The sequence below is a fragment of the Lissotriton helveticus genome, chromosome 8, assembly GCF_964261635.1.
Source record: "Lissotriton helveticus chromosome 8, aLisHel1.1, whole genome shotgun sequence".
Lineage (NCBI taxonomy): Eukaryota > Metazoa > Chordata > Amphibia > Caudata > Salamandridae > Lissotriton > Lissotriton helveticus.
In genome coordinates, this window is record NC_136069.1 from 72,888,683 (window position 1) to 72,910,289 (window position 21,607).

Genomic DNA, 21,607 nt, shown 5'->3' on the forward strand with positions numbered 1-21,607 from the left:
AAGTTAAGTAGGTGAATCCGCATTGACCCGGAATTATTCGGATCACTAAGTTGCGTACGTTTACGTGTGTCTGTAAATGTTCCGTTGCTAACATGTCTGTTTGAAGTGAACACAAAATGTCTGTGTGTTTTTGTGTCCAATTTACTGTTTTAAAATCAGGTTTGATTAATTTGTAGAGAGGTTTAACCCTTTCTGTGTATTTTAGAATGTATGTTCTTCCGAAATTCAGGAAACCTAGAATCAACTGTAAGTTTTTCAGCGTTTTTGGAGGTTGAAGCAGCGCACACTTTTCTAAAAAGTTGGCTGCCAGGCTTTTGCCTTCACTTCATAGCTCATATCATAAGAAAAGGACGTTGAGATGGGCAATTCTCGACTTCTGAATTGAATTTGTACCCTTCAGAGGCGAAGCCCAATATAATGGTGTTCACTCTGTTCAAGTGCCTATTCAGGTCATCGTCCGTCAGATAGATATCATCGACATATGACAATGCCTCGTCATCATAAGTTTGTAGTAACGCTGTTACCCTTGCTGAGAATAACCCCAGACTATTCTTGAATCCTTGAGGGAGGCGACAGAAGTGACGCTGTGTCCCCATTATTGAGAAAGCGGTCAAATACCTGCTTTCTGGTGCAATGTTTTGGCAAAAGAAACCGTTTGATATGTCTAATGTGGTTTTATATTTTTTACACACAATGTTATTCATTAATGCTGTACTGTGTGCATTTTGCTCTGCAAATGTTTTGCAACAACAATTTAAGTGTCTGTAATCCAAATCTAGAAAATATGTACTGTCTGGTTTTAAAACAGGAAACAAAGGATTTTTCATTGATGAAGTGCATGTTTCAATCACCCCTTAGTATTCAAGTTGATCTAAGATCTCCCTGACCTGTTTTTTCGCTTCTTGCTTAACTGGGTACTGCCTTTGTGCAGTCGGTTGATGTTTTAACTGGATTTTGTGGTGAGGCGAGTTCCCATCCTACATGATTTTTATATAAAGTTGGGGCTTGGGCAACTGCCCATTTCCTGGGATAAGTATATTTTAAATGTATTGGGATATGGTTAGAGAAGGCTGGCATAATGATGTCTTTGCCATGTGGGCACTCCCTAACAAATTCTGGTGGCCAGTCTTGTTCTGCTAGAAGTGTATCATAGCCCTTAGAAAGTCACTCCCAAAAGAATGCTTTCATATACCCAGACTTCACAGCGAAGGTGCAGGAGAAACGTCGGCACTTTGCTCCGTATAAACAACAACTCCGAGACCTTGGATTGGATTATGCCATGCTGTATCCTGCGAAGCTAAGAATTAACCGACAGGGGCACTCTCACTTCTTCACCGACCCAAAAGACCTTCAAAAGACCCTAAAGGCGTGGACTAAGGAGCAAAGGAGTAGTCCAAGAAGCCAGACGGGTGAACAGGAAATCGCCAGTCGTTTGGATGAGCAAAAATAGTAGTACTGTCTCACTTTTGTAACCCTGCCATGGGAGGAGTTGAGGCACGGCCGGAGCAGGGTCTGGGTGTTAGGCCCGATAAGCTGAGCTCTCTGCTTGCCAGACCGCAGGAAGTGGAGCGGCCTCAAGGCGCCAGCGAGTGTTACGACGTCCCGAGACCTGGTGAGACCTTTCCATGTTATTTTTCCCTAGTTGAACACTGGTGACTGAACTTAGTAGGCTTTGTGTTTCCACATGTTTCCTTTTACACATTGTTGGCACGCGATGTGCCCGTTTGAGAGTTGGGAGGGATGGAGGCATTGTTGCGGGGAACTGCTTAACGTTACGCAATGGTACATTGATTCTAGCTCACGTTGAAGGACACGAATGGGGTGATGGCGCTAGGAGAGATACTGAGATACATTTTAGCTTGCAATTGATACCTGTTCTTATTCTGGCGACCTCTGCCCTAGCGCTGTATGCACTACTGGTCCCTGCTGGGACCAGCATGGGTCACTTGGGAAGTTTCGGGGGGGGGGAGGGAAGTATTTTCATGCTAGGCCGAGTTGGGGATGGTCTGCTGTGGAAGAGGGGGGTGAATCTATGGGGAGGGGGAGGTCTTATCGATCAAGAATGTATGTACTGCACTCCTTGTATACACGTTCACGAATGGCTCACAACATGATGGCCCACGTCCGCATCGCGCACGACTCCAAAGATTGGCACACTAGTCTGGATCTCCTCTGGAGACCTTGCGCACCTCATACTAAGCTTGTGACATCATGATGTCTAACATAGCGGGAGAACAGGAAAATGCACAGACAGCCACTATACGCGCTCTCACGTGGAATGTCAGGGGATTGAATGATTTCAGAAAGTTAAGGAAAGTTTTGGGCTATCTGAAAAGACACAATATAGACATAGCGTTGCTACAGGAAACCCACTTGCCGCTCACCAGCAGGATGTAACGTAGCAGAGGCCTGGAGGGGAACATAGCAGCAGCTGGGTTTACGACTCACGCCAGGGGGGTCATTACATGGGTTAACTCGAAAATCCTGTTACAGACACTGAGTACCGACCCAGAGGGCAGATATGTCATAGCGTCCTGTAAGGGCATGGGGTTGGATTTGCTGGTTGTAAATGCTTACGGTCCCTTTACGAGATAGAGATTTACGGGGAGGCTGCTAGTTGAGCGCTCAGTCGTTTTTAGCTTTTAAAATTATTGCTCTTGATTTTTCCTTTGTGTCCGATCCCCCCCTGCATTTGCACCACATTTAGGATTTAGGCTAAGAAATTTTTAAAATTCTTTTTAATTGAACGCTCCTACCCTCATTTGGGCTTAGACTTGATCGAGGCATTTCCCTCGGTCCCCGATCCCTGGGTGGTGCATTTCTACCAGAAACGGGCTCGATCCGGTTTTGGCGGCCATCTTAGGTGGGGTCACATTCGCCGAGCGGTCTAGTCGCCCTATATAAACGGTCCCTTATGGCTCCGCGCAGCGGACGCGTTCAGCGGACGCGCCGGATTTGCGCCGGAGTTTCGCCAGAGTTAAGCCCGTCTGTGCCCGTCCGGGCACAGACGGGACTAGGGCCAGCTGCTATGCCTGATGCGAGCCCCCAACAAGTCGCTAGGATCAGGTACACGAAGAATGATCTTTTATCTTATAGACTATCTAAGTTTGACACGTGCTGCTATATTGCAAAAGGGGGAAAGCGCTTTAGAGGATGTAGAGTCTGTCAACCAGGAATAGGAGAAACTACCCCAACCATCTTGCGTCGTCTCACCCTGCTGAATTGTAGGTCTCTCCCCTGCCATGCTACGGAGATTAATTCCCTAGTCCTGGACCACAAGGTTGATGCCTTGTTTCTTACTGAGACTTGGCTATCTGACACCTCGGGTCCGGACGTAGTTACAGCGTTGGCCCCGGGATATTTGATCTACCATCTTGACAGAGGCGTAGGGAGGGGGGGGGGTCTGGCCATTATCTACAGGGATTCACTGGGTTGTAAGGCACGGGAGGCAGGGGTGAAAGACTGTGAGAGCTGCCAATTCTCCCTTCAATTCTCCCCTACTAGCACGCTGACAGGCCTTCTAGTCTACCGGCCACCTGGGAGTGCGGGTGATTTTATATCTTCACTAATGGAAACTACCACGCTCCTGGCTTCGGCCTCGTCCAACTTCATCCTGCTGGGAGAACTCAATTGCCACTTTGATGAGGCAACTGACCCAATGGCAACTAATCTGATGAGCGAGCTGAGCGCCCTGCAGATTAAATTAATGAACACTGGGGCCACACATGCTAAGGGTCACCTTCTGGACCCTTTCTTCGCGAATATGGCGGGTATATCAGCTATGCCCCCCTCGCTCTTCCCTGGTCCGATCACTCATTGATTATGGATAGTTGGGAAGTAAAGTGTGACGACACTCTCCCATCCAGGAAATTTAGAATAGACAGGGCATGGTCAAGGCTCCCTGTAGAGGCCTGGAATGCCCGCTTGGAGGTCACCCTGCCTAAGAAGGGTCGGGACCCGGTGACTGCAGATGTCACTGTGAGGAACTGGCTGACCAACGCAGTGGACCATGTGCTTCCACTCAAAAAGATGCTCATCAGGGATAGGAGAGTGGGGTCCGCCCCATGGTATACCCTGGAGCTCAGAACCCTGAGAAAGAACTGTAAACGGGCTGAGAGGACATGGAGGAGGAATTTGGGGACAGATAGCAGGGAAAAATATTGCATGGAACTAAGGACATATAAACTTGCAATACGTGCTGCAAAGGCCTCCTTTTATGGGGAGAGAGTTAGGCACGCTGCGTCCTCATCCAGGGAAGCTTTTCTAGTGATGAAGGAGCTTCTTAAACCGCCTGATCCCCCACTTGTCCACGACAGACCACAGGAAAAATGTCTGGAATTGGCCACTTATTTTAAGAATAAAATTGACACCATCATAAGCTCTCTTCCCCCGGTTATGGGGGCTCCGGCCTCTTCTGGGGACTCGAGCATCTCGGAAAAGCGACTAACGTCATTTGGCCCTGTAACTTCAGGCGAAGTATTGAAGGTCCTCGGGAGCCTGAAAAGTGGCTCACCCCGGGACCCCGACCCAATGCGGTATTTAAAGCAGGCCGCCTTGTCGATAGGAGAGCCCTTGACCGATTTGGTCAATCTCTCCTTCGCCCATGGGACGGTGCCGCCTGATTTGAAAAGTGCGGTCGTCAAAGCGCTTTTGAAGAAGCCCGGCTTGGACCCGCTGAATCTGGCCAACTTCAGGCCCATTTCCTTGTTACCAGGGGTCAGTAAGGTCGCCGAGAGGTTGGTAAACCGACAGCTATCCAACTTTCTCGAGGAGAATGGCCGGTTGAGGGACTCCCAGACGGGATTCCGACCGGGTCATGGAACAGACACGGCTCTGCTAGCAGTGGTAGAGGAGGCCAGAAGCACTTTGGACGCAGGGGGGTCAGTGGCAGTGATCCTCCTGGACCTTAGTGCGGCCTTCGATACGGTCAATCATGGAGTGCTGATACAACGTCTAGCAGAGTCAGGTGTCACAGGAGTGGCCCTGGAATGGTTGGCCTCCTTTCTGGAGGGGCGTACCTTCGAGGTTTGGGAAGGAAATGCAAAATCTCCTCCCCTCCCACTTCACTGCGGGGTGCCCCAGGGCTCATCCCTGAGCCCCACGTTAATTAACGTGTATATGGCACCCCTGGAGGGTGTGGTGTCTCCGTTTGACTTCAAGACCATAAGCTATGCGGATGACACCCAGCTAGTAGTGGGTCTGACACAGCTGGAGAAACAGCCTGAGATGCTCCACTCATGCTTGGGAAAGGTGTTTGATTGGATGTCCAGGTCATCGCTCAAACTGAATGGCTCAAAAACTGAGCTGATGATCTTGGGCCAGTCAAGCTTCGCCCTCTCGCCGAGCAGCTGGCCCAACTGTATGGGCACCCCGCCTGACCCAAAGAAGGAGATCAAGAGCTTGGGGGTCTGGCTGGAGCCGGATTTGTCCTTTAGGACACACGCCAAGAAGACCGCTGGCGTGTGTTATGGAATGCTCCGGTCGGCCCGTAAGGTTCTTCCCCTGTTACCAGAACTCTCTCGGAAACTGTTAGTCCAAGGTCTAATCATCTCGCGCCTGGACTACAGTAATGCGCTCTTTCTCGGAGCGCCGGAGTCAACGTTCAAGATCCTGCAACAAGTGCAGAATGCAGCAGCAAGGTTGCTGCTGAACATTCCGGCCAGGCAGTCAGCCAGGCCCGCTTTAAAAGCACTTCACTGGCTCCCTATCCGAGAGAGAGTCACCTTTAAGGCCCTCTGTATTGCCCATAAGAGCATACAGGGGATAGGACCAGCCATCCTGAAGGATATGATCCGGCCTTACAAGCCTACAAGAGCCCTACGCTCTGACAACAAACACCTCCTTCAGACGAAGAGAGTTAGGAGAGCTCGTTCAGGCGGCAGGAGCTTTTCCATCCATACAGCGCGGGCCTGGAACTCCCTCCCACTCTCATTACGTTCTGAACCAAATCTTCTCAGGTTCCGGAAACATTTAAAAACCTATCTATTCCCGGTATAACTTTAGCTCTCTTGCTCTGCATGTGCAGCTCGCTTTAGGTCTCTATAAGCGCTGGGATGCCCCTGGGTAACCGTGCGCGGTACAAAATTCGTTAATAATAATAATAATAATAATAATAATTATGACGCCCCAGAATTCTACGAATCATTAGCTGCGAGGATCAGCACATACGACACACCCCACATAATCTAGGGTGGGGATTTTAACCTGACACTTAACCCAGACTTAGACAGGTCCACTGGCCCACCTCGCAAGCCGTCGGCAGCGGTGCAGACGCTTGCAGCTAGGCTTCTTGTGTTGGATATGGTAGATGTATGGAGGAGCAGAAATGCGGGTTCGGGAGGGTATACACACTATTCGGCCTACCATGGAGTGCACACTAGAATAGACTATTGGTTCGCCTCCTTGGGGGCGCATTGCAGTACTAGACAATGCAAGGTGCTGACGCTGTCAGACCACTCCCCCATATTGCTGGTACTGGAAGCTCCGGTTAGGAAAATTCCCCCTTTCACATGGCGCTTCCCACCATACTCGCTTCTGGACCCAGTCTTTCGCGGAGAACTGGCAGAGGCGATTGATCTATTTTTCGGAAAGAATGTTGGATCGGTGGACGACTTCCAGATGGTATGGGAAGAGTTTAAAGTCTACATACGGGGCATTGCGATGTCGAAACACTCTAGTGTCCTGAAGACGATAAGACGCCGTCTGGCGGAGCTAGAAACCCAGTTGCAAGCTCTTGAGGTGCAGCGGCAGAACCGAACGGATGATGCCACGGAGGAGAGGATTAAACAACTCCTAGTGGAGTACCATGACGAGGCAGACAGGGAGGTAAAACATCTGGGCAAATACGCCACTGCCCGCACATATGGAGAGGGGGAAAGGCCGGGATCAGTGCTGGCAAATATCCTGAAAGGTAGGAGAGGGAAACCACTGGTCACGGAAATGAAGAATGCAGATGGACGTAGCGCCACGGAGGAGATTATTACTCGGAATTATACTCCTCGAAGAGCGGGGAGATGTCGGCTGAGATTCTGGATTACCTGGAGCACATAAAGCTACCGTTCCTCTCTGACTCGCAAAGGGAGTTCCTCATGTATCCTATACAACACGACAAAATTAAGGAAGCACTGGCCTCAATGCGTTCGGGTAGCGCGCCCGGCATCGATGGCCTAACGGTAGACTTTTACAAAACATTTCAGGAACAACTGCTCCCGTACATCTCCACACTGATGAGCGACATCTGTAGTCAGGGAAGCATGCCGAGCTCCATGAGAGAGGCAATGATAGTCACTATTCTCAAACCGGATAAGACACATGACGAGTGTGAAGCATCATACCGGCCGTTGTCATTACTGAATGTAGACACTAAGTTATATGCTAAAGTACTAGCGACTAGATTAGCACTGCTGGCCCCCGAATTAGTGGCCCCAGAACAGGCAGGGTTTATCCCTAGCAGAAACCTGACGTACAATATAAGAACTGTATTAGGCACTATCCAACATGTTAGGCAGGATGTGACGGCAGTGGCTATTTTCCTTGTCATGGAAAAGGCGTTTGACTTGGTGGAATGGCCGTTTCTACTCCAGGTACTGAGACGGATGGGAATCTGTGAGCCCTTCCTGCAAATGATTGGCGTCCTTTACAAAGGGCCCTCGGCCAGAGTGCGAGTTGGTAATGCAGTCTCGCAACCCCTCTACATTGGCAGGGGGACTCGACAGGGGTGCCCCTTATCCCCATTGTTATATGCACTAGCTGCAGAACCCTGGGCCTGCGCACTGAGAGAATACCACAGGCACGAGGGCATACGATTTCCGACCTACAAAATAGTAGTGTCCATGTATGCTGATGACACGCTGCTCTATGTGCATGACCCCGAGACGAACCTTCACCCGCTGCTGAGAGAGGTGGTCCACTTTGGTGCGCTTTCCGGCCTTAAAGTCAACTGGGCAAAATCCATTGTCTTTCCTCTCACACCTGTGACTGGGCAGGTAGAAATGGAATACCCCCTACAATGGTCCGAAGACCCGATTAGGTATCTTGGGATACAACTCCACTCGGACCCGGACCTGCTCCTTAGCCAAAACTACGGGAGAGGGATTAGCAAGCTGGAAGATGATATAGCGCTCTGGAGCAAACTGCCTCTCACTTTGATGGGCCGCATAGCCATTATGAAAATGGTGGTATTGCCGCGGTTCCTATTCCTCTTTAATGCCCTTCCAATAGTCCTATCTAAGGCCTTTTTTCAGCGGCTGACGAGTCTAATGATTAGCCTAGCGTGGGCGGGAAAGCAGCCCAGGGCCAAGTGGTCGACCCTTACTCTGCCCTACAGCATGGGAGGGCTGGCGGCCCCTGACCTGGAACTTTATTACAGAGTGGTACAGGCGTCGCACCTGCACACTTGGATTCACGGAGACAAGATGATCCCGCATGTCCACATGGAGCTACTCTTTGCACACCCGCAGCCGCTACCGGCCACGATATGCATGCCTCTAGATCGCAGAACGGGAGTGCTGGACTTCATAACTGCTACCAACCATGCATGGCACTCGCTTTTGCAGTGACAGGGAGGAGCGTTGCTATATTCACCAGATATGCCACTGGAGTGGATGCTCTGGCTTCCACCTATGGGTGAGAAGGGTGTCACTAGAGAATTGGCGAAACTAGGACTTCATCGAGCAGGTGACCTTTTTCAGGATGGCGTTGCCAAAACCTGGGATCAAGTGCGGGGTGACCGCAGAGAGATCCCTATGCTGCAACGCTTTCAATTTCACAGGACGCGAAGTGCACTCTTGGAGCTGCTTTGTCCGGACATGGCGGAGCCTCCAGACGTTCCTGAATTGACATATGTTATCAAGGCTAAGAAGCCCCGGAAGCTTATCACGAATCTGTATAGGGTTGCTAGGTCACAAGGAGAACATCAGCTTATGAAAATAAGACTCGCATGGCAAAAAGATCTGGAGACCACGTTAGATGACGCTATATGGCGGTACTGCTGTGAAAGTACGAAGCGGATATCGCTCAATGGTCGGCACAGGTTGATCCACTATAAGTTTCTGCAGAGGGTATACTACACTCCAGAGAGACTCCACAGATACGGTCTAAGGCAAACGGCAGACTGCGAACGATACTTCATGCACTTGGCATGGAACTGCCCGGGCATCCGGTATTTCTGGTGTGACATCTTCTCGGAAATGAGCAAAATCTTGGAGGTAGACATGACCCCGGAACCAAGCTTGGCGCTCATTGGCAATTCCAAGCGGCTCCCAGTCGCAATTCGCAGGCTTGTGGATATGGGGATGCTAATGGCTAAGAGAGTAGTAGCACATTGTTGGATGAGAGGACCGCTCCCAACCAAAGCTAGATGGGCGCGAGACATGCTGTACTGTAGCACCCAGGCGGAGAACAATAGCAATTTGCTGCCCCCCAAGAGCCGCCCTAAAAACTTTTGGGCACTGTACCGCACTTACCTCAATGGGTGGGAGCAAGAGGAATCTAACAGTCTGGAGCCACATGACTCAGAGGTGGCATCACGGAGCCTGACAGAGGCGCATAGCGAAGCAGGTTCTGGTTAGATGGGCAGGGTGGCAATGCAGACATACTATTTACTCTCAGGCTGGCTGGGGCATCGCAATTGGGACAGGCATTCTGGCTAAGACAGCTTAGATGGGAAGCAGACATTGCGCAGGAGCACATTTGGAGTACGTGTGGCGGTAAAGTTGGCCAAGGCATCAATATGGCAAATACACCTTTAGCATACACTGTGAACGTAAGGAGGGAGGGGTGAGAGGGGATAGGACCAGTAGTTGAGTTGGGACTTAGTATTAGTTAAGTTATGATGCTAACGCAGTTGTCTTTAATCCAAGCTGTAGCACTGAGGGGAGGGAGGGTGGGGACGAATTGTTGGAGATACGAAAAAGAGGAAAACACGCATGACAACTGCACCCTTGCTTTTTTGGCAGTGGAATCGGTGAATTTGCTAGCTCCTTTGTGGAATACGCCGCCGGACCCCCGGGTTGTCGGCTGATGGGCTGTGTACGCAAGTGTCAATTGTTTACTTGAAATATGTATAATGCGGCTGGCCCTTGAGATTGTAGGCTTGGAGCTGTGTATCCGAAGTGCGAGGCAATAAAATAAAAAAATAAAAAATTAATATATATATATATATATATATATATATATATAACCTATGTGGAGAACTAACCGTGGTGTCTGCAGTTTCAACTTCGAAGTCCTCATTCAGGTCCACTGTCTCCAGAAGTCCCTTCAGGTTCTGGCGAGCTATTGTTACTTCTGCTGTGCTGTCCAACATTGTCTGAGCCCATTCTCCGTTTCTGAGTTGTGTCCTCAAGATCCTCGGCATGTCTGATTTTTAGACCTGCTACCTTCTTTTTGGTGAATTGAGGTTTTGGTTTGCTTTTCTGAACGTGTTGATCGTCTTTGGACTTTACACGTTCTCTGTGACGATATCTGAAAGGTACGAGAGGAACGTGCTTCAGTATCTCGATACCTGTCAGGTTTTCTCAAATTATCTCTATTCCTGAGGTTATGCCTCCTTTCAGAGGCCTCCTTTTGAGGAGACCTACCTCGGGATTCAGAACGCTTCTCTTTGGAAGATTGTTTGCTATTTTCCCACTTCTTTTTAGAAGAGGTAGGAGTGTTTTTAGTAAAGACCTTTTCAGGACTTTCAGACAGTTGTTGTTTAACTGGTTTCCCACCCAAACTGTCTCTGCCTAATTCTTCATAGGATTTTTCAATTATTCTGGCTAGTTCTGGTGATTGTTCTGTTACATCAAATTCCCCTAATTTCTGGCGGATTGCCTCCTTTGATGTTAGATAATATTATTGATGAGACCTGACTAAACATTTTCAGTAATTTCATACCCAAATTTAGTGCAGGCTCTGACCCGTATTAGTTTTGAATCTGTTTCAGGACGTCAGGTATTACCGCCATAGACAGAACACCATGTGTTTTAGTGTAGATTTTAGCAAAGGGCTGTACCCCAAGTGGTGCAGTCCTCCAGATGTGGTGTGATCCCCATTGGTAAACAGATTGTTAAAATTCTCTGTTTCGCATTAGGGCTGGTATTAGGAAATACCGCTTTGATTTGAGTAATTATTTTAGCTATCCAGAACGGAATTTGTTCACGTATTGAGGGTAATTTACCCATGACTGCGTGTAAAGTCTGTGGTGTAATTTTTAGTGTATTCCCCTGGTGAGAGGTTTGTTGTGGAATAACTACTGGCGGTTAGACTGTCAAAGTCTGCATGACATATTGAACCAACTGCCTAAAAAGTTTGATTAACTCTTTGAGTTGAGTGAGTAATTCTACATCTGAAATGTCTTCAATGTCAGGATGAGGTGTATAGCCGGCTAAAACCGGCCATGTTGCTCCTGGTCTGCCTAGTGGACCGAGCCTGGTAATGTGATTTAAATGTTTTAGGGTGCCTTTAAACCAGAGATTATGCTCCAGGTATGTGAGTGGAATTTCAACATCCTCGAAAGGAATATATTCCTCTGGTGGATCATCTTCTTTGTAAAAGTGAAACATATGTGTTGCTACTACTACTACTACTATCCATGAGTAGAATACCTCTGTCTGGTGATATTCATGTGCCTCTATCACAAAAACTGCTCTACCACCTCTTGATGTTAGGCTATGTTTAATACGTTTTAGAGTGATGGCTCTCCTTAAATTTGGAGGAATGATTATAGCATTCTCATCGGTTTATTGGAAACCTGTAAAGTTAAAAGCTTGTACGGCATTGTCGCCTGTAGCTCCACCGTCTTCTGTGTTGTTGGCTTCGTCAGCCATTGTTTAATGAAAGTTGCAGAGCGAGTTTCAAGGGAACAAAGATAAGGTGCACAATATTTTGGAACACTGTATCTTTCAACGTTGAACAAACCGAAAAAGCTAATACATAGGATTTTCTTCCTACTCAGCTATGGCGGATATTATCCCTTACCCACTCCAGACGTCTATTGGAGTATTACGAGTAAAGGGGTCTCTGAGAAAAGCACGACTGAGTTACTTCAGTATCTAGCGTTAAATTAGTGCCTTACCAAACCGTTGGGCGCCATGTAGTGTAGTTCCTATATACCTGATAGGCTCGGCGCATTGGAATAATATACACTATAGATTTGACATAGGACTGAGGTCAGTATGTCTCAATCGAGTACATTAAACTTAATTATTTGTGTGTGTCAGCTAACTCAGAGGAACAAGAAGGGATTAGTTTCTGACAACCGCATAAACATGACAAGTTTGTTTCCCTTAGAGTCGGAACAATATCTTCAGAGTCGTGGAAACAATAGATTACAGTTTCACTCAGTCAATCGTGCATGCTTCGTTTCTACAGAGTTGCATATAAATAGAGAGGCAGGCCTTTCAATAAAAAGGGTTTATTGAACAGTCTTATTTCTCATGCAAGAGATATGAACTGCTACACTCGTAATACAGAATGCGAAGTATAATCCGTACAGCGTAAACAGTAATATAAAATAATACTGTAATAGCATGGTCTGTAGCTATGACACATTTGAAAATACATACATAAATAACACAGGCTAAAAATACTCAAATGGTGCTTCTAAAGTAATCCTACCCCAGTGTACCTAATCTAAGTCTCGTACGAGGGAAGAAGTAGGTGCTGTTTAGCTATAGTCTAGTTTAGTTTAGTTGTGCCAAAAGTTTCTCTAGGTTCTAAACATCTCCATAACTTAGAATGAGAGAGGTTGGTATCTCTTTCCCGGGACTCGATCTCTAACAGTCCGCAAGGGGAATCAGAAACACTGGAGCTGGATTCTCGGTGAGGAGGATGACAGCGTCTGGTCAGTGCGTCAGTTGGGGAGATGACTTCCTTCGGGACTTGCTGTGGCGAGCTGCGTCGTGCAAGTAGGTAGCCGAACCGCACTGTGCCTTGCCATAGCAAGTGAAGGTATATTTATACCTTGAAGGTGTTTAGGAATACCAGTATTGAAGTAAAAGTCGGGCATAAGAACGTCATGAATGAACCCCTAAGGAATAGATTTTCATGCATAATAGATAAGTTCTTGGAGAAATCAATATCCAGGCAAGGGGAAGTCCTAAAGGCTTAAGAGTCTAGTTTTCCAATAACTCGTTGTGATGTAGATGAATAGATGTAAGTAGCCATACCTGTATTTGGTTAGCATGGACTATGCCTAAATAAGGGCTGGACTTCTATGCCTAAATAAGGGCAATGTGAATTGTACCTATATAAATAAGGGCATGAATCGGGAAATTAACACGGAATCTAAATCGATACACAACATGCCGATAGGGATTTAAAACAAGGGAACCGTAACCTATTCATACCTTTCCGAGGTTGGTGGCTGAAACAGACTGGCCGGACGTGAAACAAGCAGCCTTGTTTTATGAAGGACGGGCTGAAGGATGAGCTAACGCCTATCGAACCACAGCCACTTCTTGTACAGAATTGCTCAATCTTACATTATGATTGCATCATAGACTCGCTGAATGTAAAAACAGGAAAAGACTAACAGAACGCCCTATTCCTCGTTTTGAGAGCAATCGAAGAACAACAAAACATCCACAGAGCCCATGGAAAATGGGTCAGTAAGAGCATCACTGGACTCAGAAGAAAGAGAACAAAGATGAAGAAATGTGTTGTGTCTTTACTGTGGGCATAAGGGTCATTACGTGAGAGATTGTATGAGTAAACCAAAAAACCGAATAAAAGATACTCAAGTAGCAGTTTCCACAGACACAAGGAAAACGGAAACTTCAGTGGCTCAAGAAAACAGGAAGGGAAATATTCTTGGCCATAAAATTAATCCCTTCAGTGAGTATAGGCGAGAAAGTTTTCTCAGTAAATTTTTATGTAACCATTGAGCTACAAATAGACAACAAGTGGCGATCCGTTACGGCGATGTTGGATTCGGGTGCTACAGGACTCTTTATGGATGAGGGACTAGCAAGAGAACTACGAGTTGCGCTTATTAAAAAATCAGAGCCAGAGACAGGAATGGCTGTAGATGGAAGAGATTTGGCGTCTGTTCCAATATGTTACCATAACAAGGATATAGAAGTATTCTGCTGGGGTCACCATAGGGAGACCCTTCGGTTCAACATTATCAAGGCACCTCCAAATGGATTCATTTTGGGCCTCCCTTGGTTGCGTACACATAATCCCACCATTGGTTGGAGTAACACCTCCTTGGAATTCAAATTTCAATATTGCAGGGAACAATGTGGGGAATATCAGAAGAGTCCAGCAAAAACACTGGCCACACAACACATCATAGCAACAGCAGAAGAGAGGAAGTGGAATTGCCTACACAATATTATGATTTGATGGAAGTATTCAATGAACAGAAAGCAGATGTATTACCACCCCACCAAGTGTACGATTGTCAGATCTATTTAGTACCCGGAGTTGTGATACCATATGGAAGGATTTATGCACTCACGGAACCAGAGAATGACCACCTGCTGTCTTATTTGGATAAATATCTGAAGAATGTATTTATATGTCCTTCCAAGTCTCCAGCGGCTTCCCTTTTGTTTACATAGGGCCTTGAGCAATGTCACCGTATAAACCAATACCCATTAAATTTGATCCGACTTTTACTGGATCATGTCCGGCAAGCAGTGATCTATACATGACCGGATCTAAAAGGAGCTTACAATCTAGTAAGAATGAGAAAAGGGGACAAATGGAAAACCGCCTTCAGAATACGGTATGGATTGTTTGTATACTGAGTCATGCCTGTTCGAATACTGAGTCATGCCATTCGGATTATGTAACGCCCCTGCAGCATTTCAGTTCTTCTTGAACGATGTATTAGGAGAATATCGAGACATATTTGTGATTGTCTACATCGACAATATTCTAATATATTCAGCAAGAAAGGAAGAACGCACAGCTCATGTTCGGGCAGTACTACAAACACTACAAAAGAACCACTTGTTTTTGCAAACTTAGCAAGTGTGAATTCCATGTGGGGAAAGTGGAGTTCGAGGGAGTAAATCAAATGTATAGGAGATGGCAACATGAAAAATACAGGCAGTGATGGATTGGTCAGAACCAAAAAACACTAGGGACATACAATGTTTCCTGGGCTGTGTGAATTTCTACCAGAGATTCATTAACTCATTTTCCCATGTGGTGACTGCAATTACAAGGCTGTTAAGGAAAACTACATCTTTTCAGTGGACTTTAGAAGCCCAACAGGTGTTCCAAATATTGAAACAGGCATTCACAACTGCCCCGATACTGGCACATCCTGACAATGAAAAACCATATGTGATTGAGGTGGATGCTTCGGAAGTAGTGGTTGGAGCAGCGTTGTCACAGCAACATAAAGAAACAGGACAACTACATCCGGTGGCTTATTTGTCACGGAGACTAAACAAAGCAGAGTCTCATTATACAATTGCAGAGAAGGAGTTGTTTGCCATTAAGGAGGCATTCAGGGAGTGGAAACATTATCTGATGGGAGCGAAACATGTTATCACCATGTATACCGATCCTTGAAATCAGCAGTTCATGAAAGATTACTCACACCCCGACAATTACGATGGAAGCTCTTCCTTGCAGAGATCGATTTTGTAGTTACATACGACCTGGGGTAGAGAATAGAAATACAGACACCCTAATTTGACAGCAGTCTACTGTGGAACATGAAGAGCCAAAGATCCAGGACATCATTTCCCCAGCCAAGGTGATATGTCCTATCCAAACAGATCAGTTTCTTGAACAAGTAAGTCCATCAAGAGGCCTGAATGGAAACAATGGTTACAGGATAACCCTAGTTGGATAGAGAAAAAAGGCCTGCCAAAAAGAGCACAACAACTGCTACTTCCTTGCATTGAACTACAGAAACAGGTGTTGCAGTGGTGTCATGAAAAAACCCTTGTGCTGGCCATACAGGCTTAGATAAAACACTAGAAAGAGTGTTACAGCAGTTCTGGTGGCCTACTGTTAATGGGAATATACAAGTAATGCTTAAGAAATGTGAGAAATGCATCCAAGCAAAAACAGATCATACAAAACCTAAGGGATAACTTCAGCCGCTACAGACTCCGGAAAACCCATGGGAACACATATCTTTGGACTTTATTGTAGGTCTACCAAAAGACCAAGGATGTACCACCATTTTGGTTGTTGTGGATAGCCTTACTAAGATGGGACACTTCGTCGCATGACCAAGACTTCTCTAGCCTGGTCAGTTGGCTCAGACACTCGTTTTGAACACAGTGTGTTTACATTGTTTACCATCAGTTATTGTATCTGACAGAGGCTCACAATTCACCAGACAATTCTGGAAGTTATGGTGTTCCACACTCCAAATTGTGTCTAACAAGTCCACCAGTTTCCATCCTCAGACTGATGGTCAAACAGAATGATTGAACCAAACTCTAAAACAATATCTACGATGTTATGTGGATCACACACAAATCTCCTGGGTAAACCTACTCTGGTAGGCGGCAATAGCATATAATACCGCTAGACACAGTTCCATCAAGATGGCTCCGACTTATTGTAATTATGGTTTTTATCCTCCGTTCATTCATTGAATCCTTCCTGCACTCTCTGGGAAAATCCTGGATATCCACAAAAGAACAAATAGAATACCGTCTACCTTAAAAGCGGCACAAGAACACTTGCAAGAAGCTAAGATCAGATATTAAAAGTATGCAGATAAACACCAATGACCTGGTCCGGTGTACAAGAAAAGCGACACTGTATGGCTGTCCACCAAAAATATATGCTTCTGGAGATATAGTGCATTTAATCCTAAGTACATTGGCCTGTAAAAAATAATCAAGTGTATCAACCCAGTGGAGATGAAGTTGGCATTACCATCAAATATAGGAATCCGTCCGGTATTCCACACCTCTCTATTAAAACCGTCATGTAGACCTATGAAGAAAAACCCAATTCCCATTTAGATTAACAACAAACCAGAATACGAACTGAAATCTATTTTGGACTCGAAGAGGAAGGGATTTTCTTTGTGGTATTTGCTGCCATGGAAGCACTGTGGTCCCGAAGAAACCTCATGGGAGCCAGCTTCTAGTGTTCATGCCTCTCACTTAACAGCAGCATTCCAAAGAAAATCCTGAGAAACCTTGTCCCTGTTGGTGCTCTTCAGAGAAGGGATGTGCTGCCACACACACAAACCACAGGGCAGTACATAATCAGGCCTGCCAAGTATCGCGCATCAGGCGTGACACTAATGAATTTCACCGCACTGAAATGCATTGTCACGCATTTTTGCCACTGACCGCACTCTGTCTCCTGACAGCCTGAAACTGGCTGCCTAGGCCATGTGCTAGCATGCACTGGCGCCTCTGACATCTGTACCTGCGCCCGGCCCGGGCCACAGCTGATTTCACTTGCCAGCACTGGTTCAGTAACAGTTCAAGATCTCTCAGTGCCGTGCTACAATCTTACAATTTGTCTTCTGCTGCCTGAAGAAACGGGCGGGGCCTGCCTTCAGCAGAGTCATTGTGTTACAGGCTTTGCGGTGCCGTGGTGGCGGGAAGTGAGGTCGGTCAGAAGCAGAGGGCCCGGGTCGGACTCGACTGGCACGGAGACTCTGTGCACCTGCTGCTGCTGAGCCTCATGGTCACGGTTCCAGGCTGGATGGCATTTGCTGCGGGAGTAGTTGCCGCCATGAGACAGACCTTATGAATTGCTGCTAGCATCCTCAAAGTGAGTGCCTCTGAAGTAATCTAGGGTGCACTTTGCCCGGCATCAGAGCCAGGTGGTCTGCCATGGACACTAAGGACCCGACCGGCGGTATCAGCTAAATCCTGGATGGACCGTTGCGGCTGGAGTTGTCCCTCAACAGCCCAGCACACCAGCCCCTCCTGTAGCTGCTGCTGGGCCACACACGGAGCGGCGGCCTGTACAATAGCCGCTCATCGAATCGCCATGCTAAGTAAGTTGTGCCTTACTGAGGTGTCTCTCTCTTCTCAAAAAATGTGCTTTAAATGTTATTAATAGCGCAAGCGCGCTGCCAGTGCTGCCGTTCAAATTACTTGTGTTATTTCACGTCAAGAAAGCCTCATCGGTGGACATACAATACAGAAATCACCAAAAGGGATCCGTCTAGTAGGTACTGACATGAACCCCACTGGGGCGAGATTAATACATGCTTCCCCTGATGCCAATTTTTGCTCCACTGGAAAGCTGCTCTCTCTTATCAAAATGAAGATCTGGAGGTCGTTTGGATTACTGGTTCCTGGATAGAAGCAAAAGTGAAACCGAAAGAGTCATCTTCTGCATGAAAACAGGGAAGGCAGAAGGCGTTGGCATGATGGAAGCGGTAGGAGTGTATAGTCTTCATACCGTATTTTTCACTGTGGGACTTGATATTATGAAACTACCACTAGAACATTTTCCCCGAGTTGAGCCCCAACATGAAAAGTTTTAAAGCAAACTCGGATATGATCAATATCAAACACACTCTGATCTCGTCAAATGGCCAACTAGTCCAATTCAGCCAAGTTTTATGTATCACTTATGCTTTCTGCTAAGGTAGCTCATAGGGGTGCAGGCATACAGGGGTGATTAATTTACTATACAAAAAAAAGTTAACATACATGTAACTTAAATGCTGGCTGCTGAGAGCTGTGTATGATTTGCAATACAATGGTTTGAATCTCAGCAGGGTTGACAAGTCTTTCAAAATTCCTAGGTTGATAAAAATGATAAAACTTTTGAACGGGTGACAATAACTTTAAAATTCGTATCTAAAATGTCTTATATGAGTCATAATTACAAATTTGCATTCTTTTTTTTTACATCTAAAGCAGCTACATTTGTGTTCTTTTTAACTCAAGTCTGTTAATTTGTTTTCTAGGCAATCCTGCCAGGGATTCGTGTAAATTTAAACAGAACCATTAGTAGAGCTCTCGGAATGATGCATTTTACCTGCATTAAGATGGATAAAAAACACACACACTAGCCCACTGTATAGCAGCACTTCACATCTGAACCTGGAAAGCTTAGCAGGGCTGCCACTTAGAGACACCAGCACATACAAGTACATATGTACTCATCCACACAGTTTATAAGCGCTCATGAAAAGAGACCCAGACAAACAGTCACCCCTGTGTACAGATATCCAGATACCTAGGCCCACAGCATCTCAAGCACACTCAGACATCACACATGATCACACAGAAGCACATATCCATATCCCACTGTTGGACGGGAAAATGTTCCTGGGCATGTCTCTCTAGAAAGCGCTCCCCAGGCCAGTCCTGCCAAGTACCATGCATCACACATTTGACTAACGCATTTCAGTGTGGTGGTCCACATCACTGCACTGACATGCAACGTCACACATTGTGTAACAAGAAATTAAATGACTGGCATTGTCCAAGCGTCTCTGTAATAGACACAACATGCTTTTAATTTTCTTGTAATCCTGTAAAATAGAATGTGGGCATCTGAGACTTCAAGTCCCATGATACCACTGGATTGTTTTGCTGCCTTGTCAGCAAAGCGACTGCAGTATAAATCTGGCCCGCCATTCTGTTCACCACTTCTTATTGTGCTCTTCAGCAGAGAGGCTGCTGAGCAGAAGAGTGTGCCGGAAAGCTGTTGAGGCAAAGTTTAGAAAGGCTGGTCAGCAATATGGTAAAGGTTCACATGCACCAATTCAACTGACATGGTTATGTGAGATCCGCGCTGGCAATTTCTGTTTCATAGTACATTCTTCATTGAATGGGTTCAGATGAGCATAGCAATTAAGATTGCCTGCATTGCTTGAAATATTGTTTGGTGCCTTAATGGAGCTTAATGCAGACACGGTGAGTGCGATCTGCTCTTGACAGTTAATGCCTATATTTGGAGACTTTGTTCATCTGGTACCGTCAAAGCGAGTGGGCTCTGCTAGTGACAGTTTGTGTTTGAGCTTGGAGATTGAGATCAATGTGCATGTTAGTGCGAGTGGGTTTGCCATAGGCAGTTAAATCCAGAGACTGTGCATAAAAGAAATTAAGAGGCTGAACATTGTGCAGTGCCTCAGAAAGCAATGTGTGCTGGTGTATAAATAAGAACCACGAAAATCAACAAAACTATGTTGTGAACCTGTGCTTTGTGTCACAACAGAGAAAGGTTCACTAACCTTACAAAGCCGGATACAGCAGGAGCGAGGATGATGCTAGTTTCTCCCTTCCACCCTTCACGGTACCACCTGAGAGTAGATAACCACACACTCAACAGATGGGACCCTAACAGGGGAAGGGAAATAAAGGGAGAAATAAACCAAAACACTGTGGCAGCCAGAAACCATCTACAGCTAGGGTGGTAGGATTGGTAAGCTTCCTTCTATGGTTTGTATCTGGAACTTATGTACTGCCACTATTATCCAAGAATAAACAGGCACAAAAAAGAAAAAAGAAAGAAATGAAAAGAAAGCAAAGTCCTTCCTTGTTCCGTAATGCCTGAAACAGTTCTGGAACAGCAAATGTCACCAAATGTCAAAAGGTAATAAGACCTTTACTTATCTGACCACTGTCTCTTGGCTTATTTAGAAACAGTTTTAGCTAGGTATGTGTTTAAAATCCTATTCATATTACAGTGAAATAGACAAAACCCAAATGAAGTATCACCCTATCAAGTGTCACCAAATATACACAAGATTAGATATCAAAATATAGATTTTATTTATAGTTATTTTCATTTGTTATATATTAACACATTTAGACATTTTTACACATTTATAGATCAAAGATACATGATAGACGAGAAAAGATGATGGAGGCAGTGCGGCAGGTGTCAAACACTGTCTCTCGGCTTTCCACTGTAGGTATTTGTGGCTTCCTTGTGTCTGTACCTGATGCTGTATGGAGGCGCAATCCGAGCCTCTCAACGGCTCCACGAAAGAGAGGAAAAAACAAACATAACAAAAACCCCTTCGATAGACTGTCCCAAACGTTGCCGCTAGTTCCTTCACCAACGGATTCCAAAATGAAGGGTAATAATCAGTCAGGGGAAGACGCTCCCATAGTTCACCAAATAGAAGCTCTCACCTCCCTTTACGGTGACAAAGTTTCTAGCAACGTGAATCCCCAACGCCTTACTCACAAATGCAGGTTACGTTTGGACCCCAACAAGCACAGGAGAAAAAAAGAAGAATGTTCCGTTAAGGAACCGAACTCCATAAAAGTAAAGTCCCGCGTTGCCAGCACTACATTCAATAGCCGTGATGCACGGATTCCAGCAACTCGGATCCCCGGCTGCCGTACTAATGTTCAAAGGTCGTGGACGTGCTCCAGCGCGTCGTCTTTCCGTGAAGAGTTTCCTCGTGCCTCCAGACTCCAAAACACAATTCTTACAGTTCCAGGAATACAACAAAAGCCGTAGCGGTTTCCACCATGAATACAGGTGACAAGCACCGGTTAGGTATAGGGGAGGAGACTATAAGGAAAACCAGTGATAGGTAGGAGGAAGGAAAGAGAGAACAGACTAAAGCTAGGTGTTCTGGGAGATGTAGTGCCTCAAACTAGCCCGTCTGCCTAACCCTTTTAAGCGATGGAATCATGACAGAACCACCCCACTAAGGCCGACGCCTCGGCGGACCACCAGGCTTAGAAGGTTAGGAAGCATG

At 46.2% G+C, this 21,607-nt stretch overlaps 1 protein-coding gene across 6 annotated transcripts in view; it reads right to left on the reverse strand.

The window, feature by feature from the left end:
* LOC144771467 (potassium/sodium hyperpolarization-activated cyclic nucleotide-gated channel 2-like) overlaps positions 1 to 21,607 on the reverse strand; it is a 1,987,727-nt gene that overhangs the window by 209,778 nt on the left and 1,756,342 nt on the right. The window lies entirely within an intron of this gene.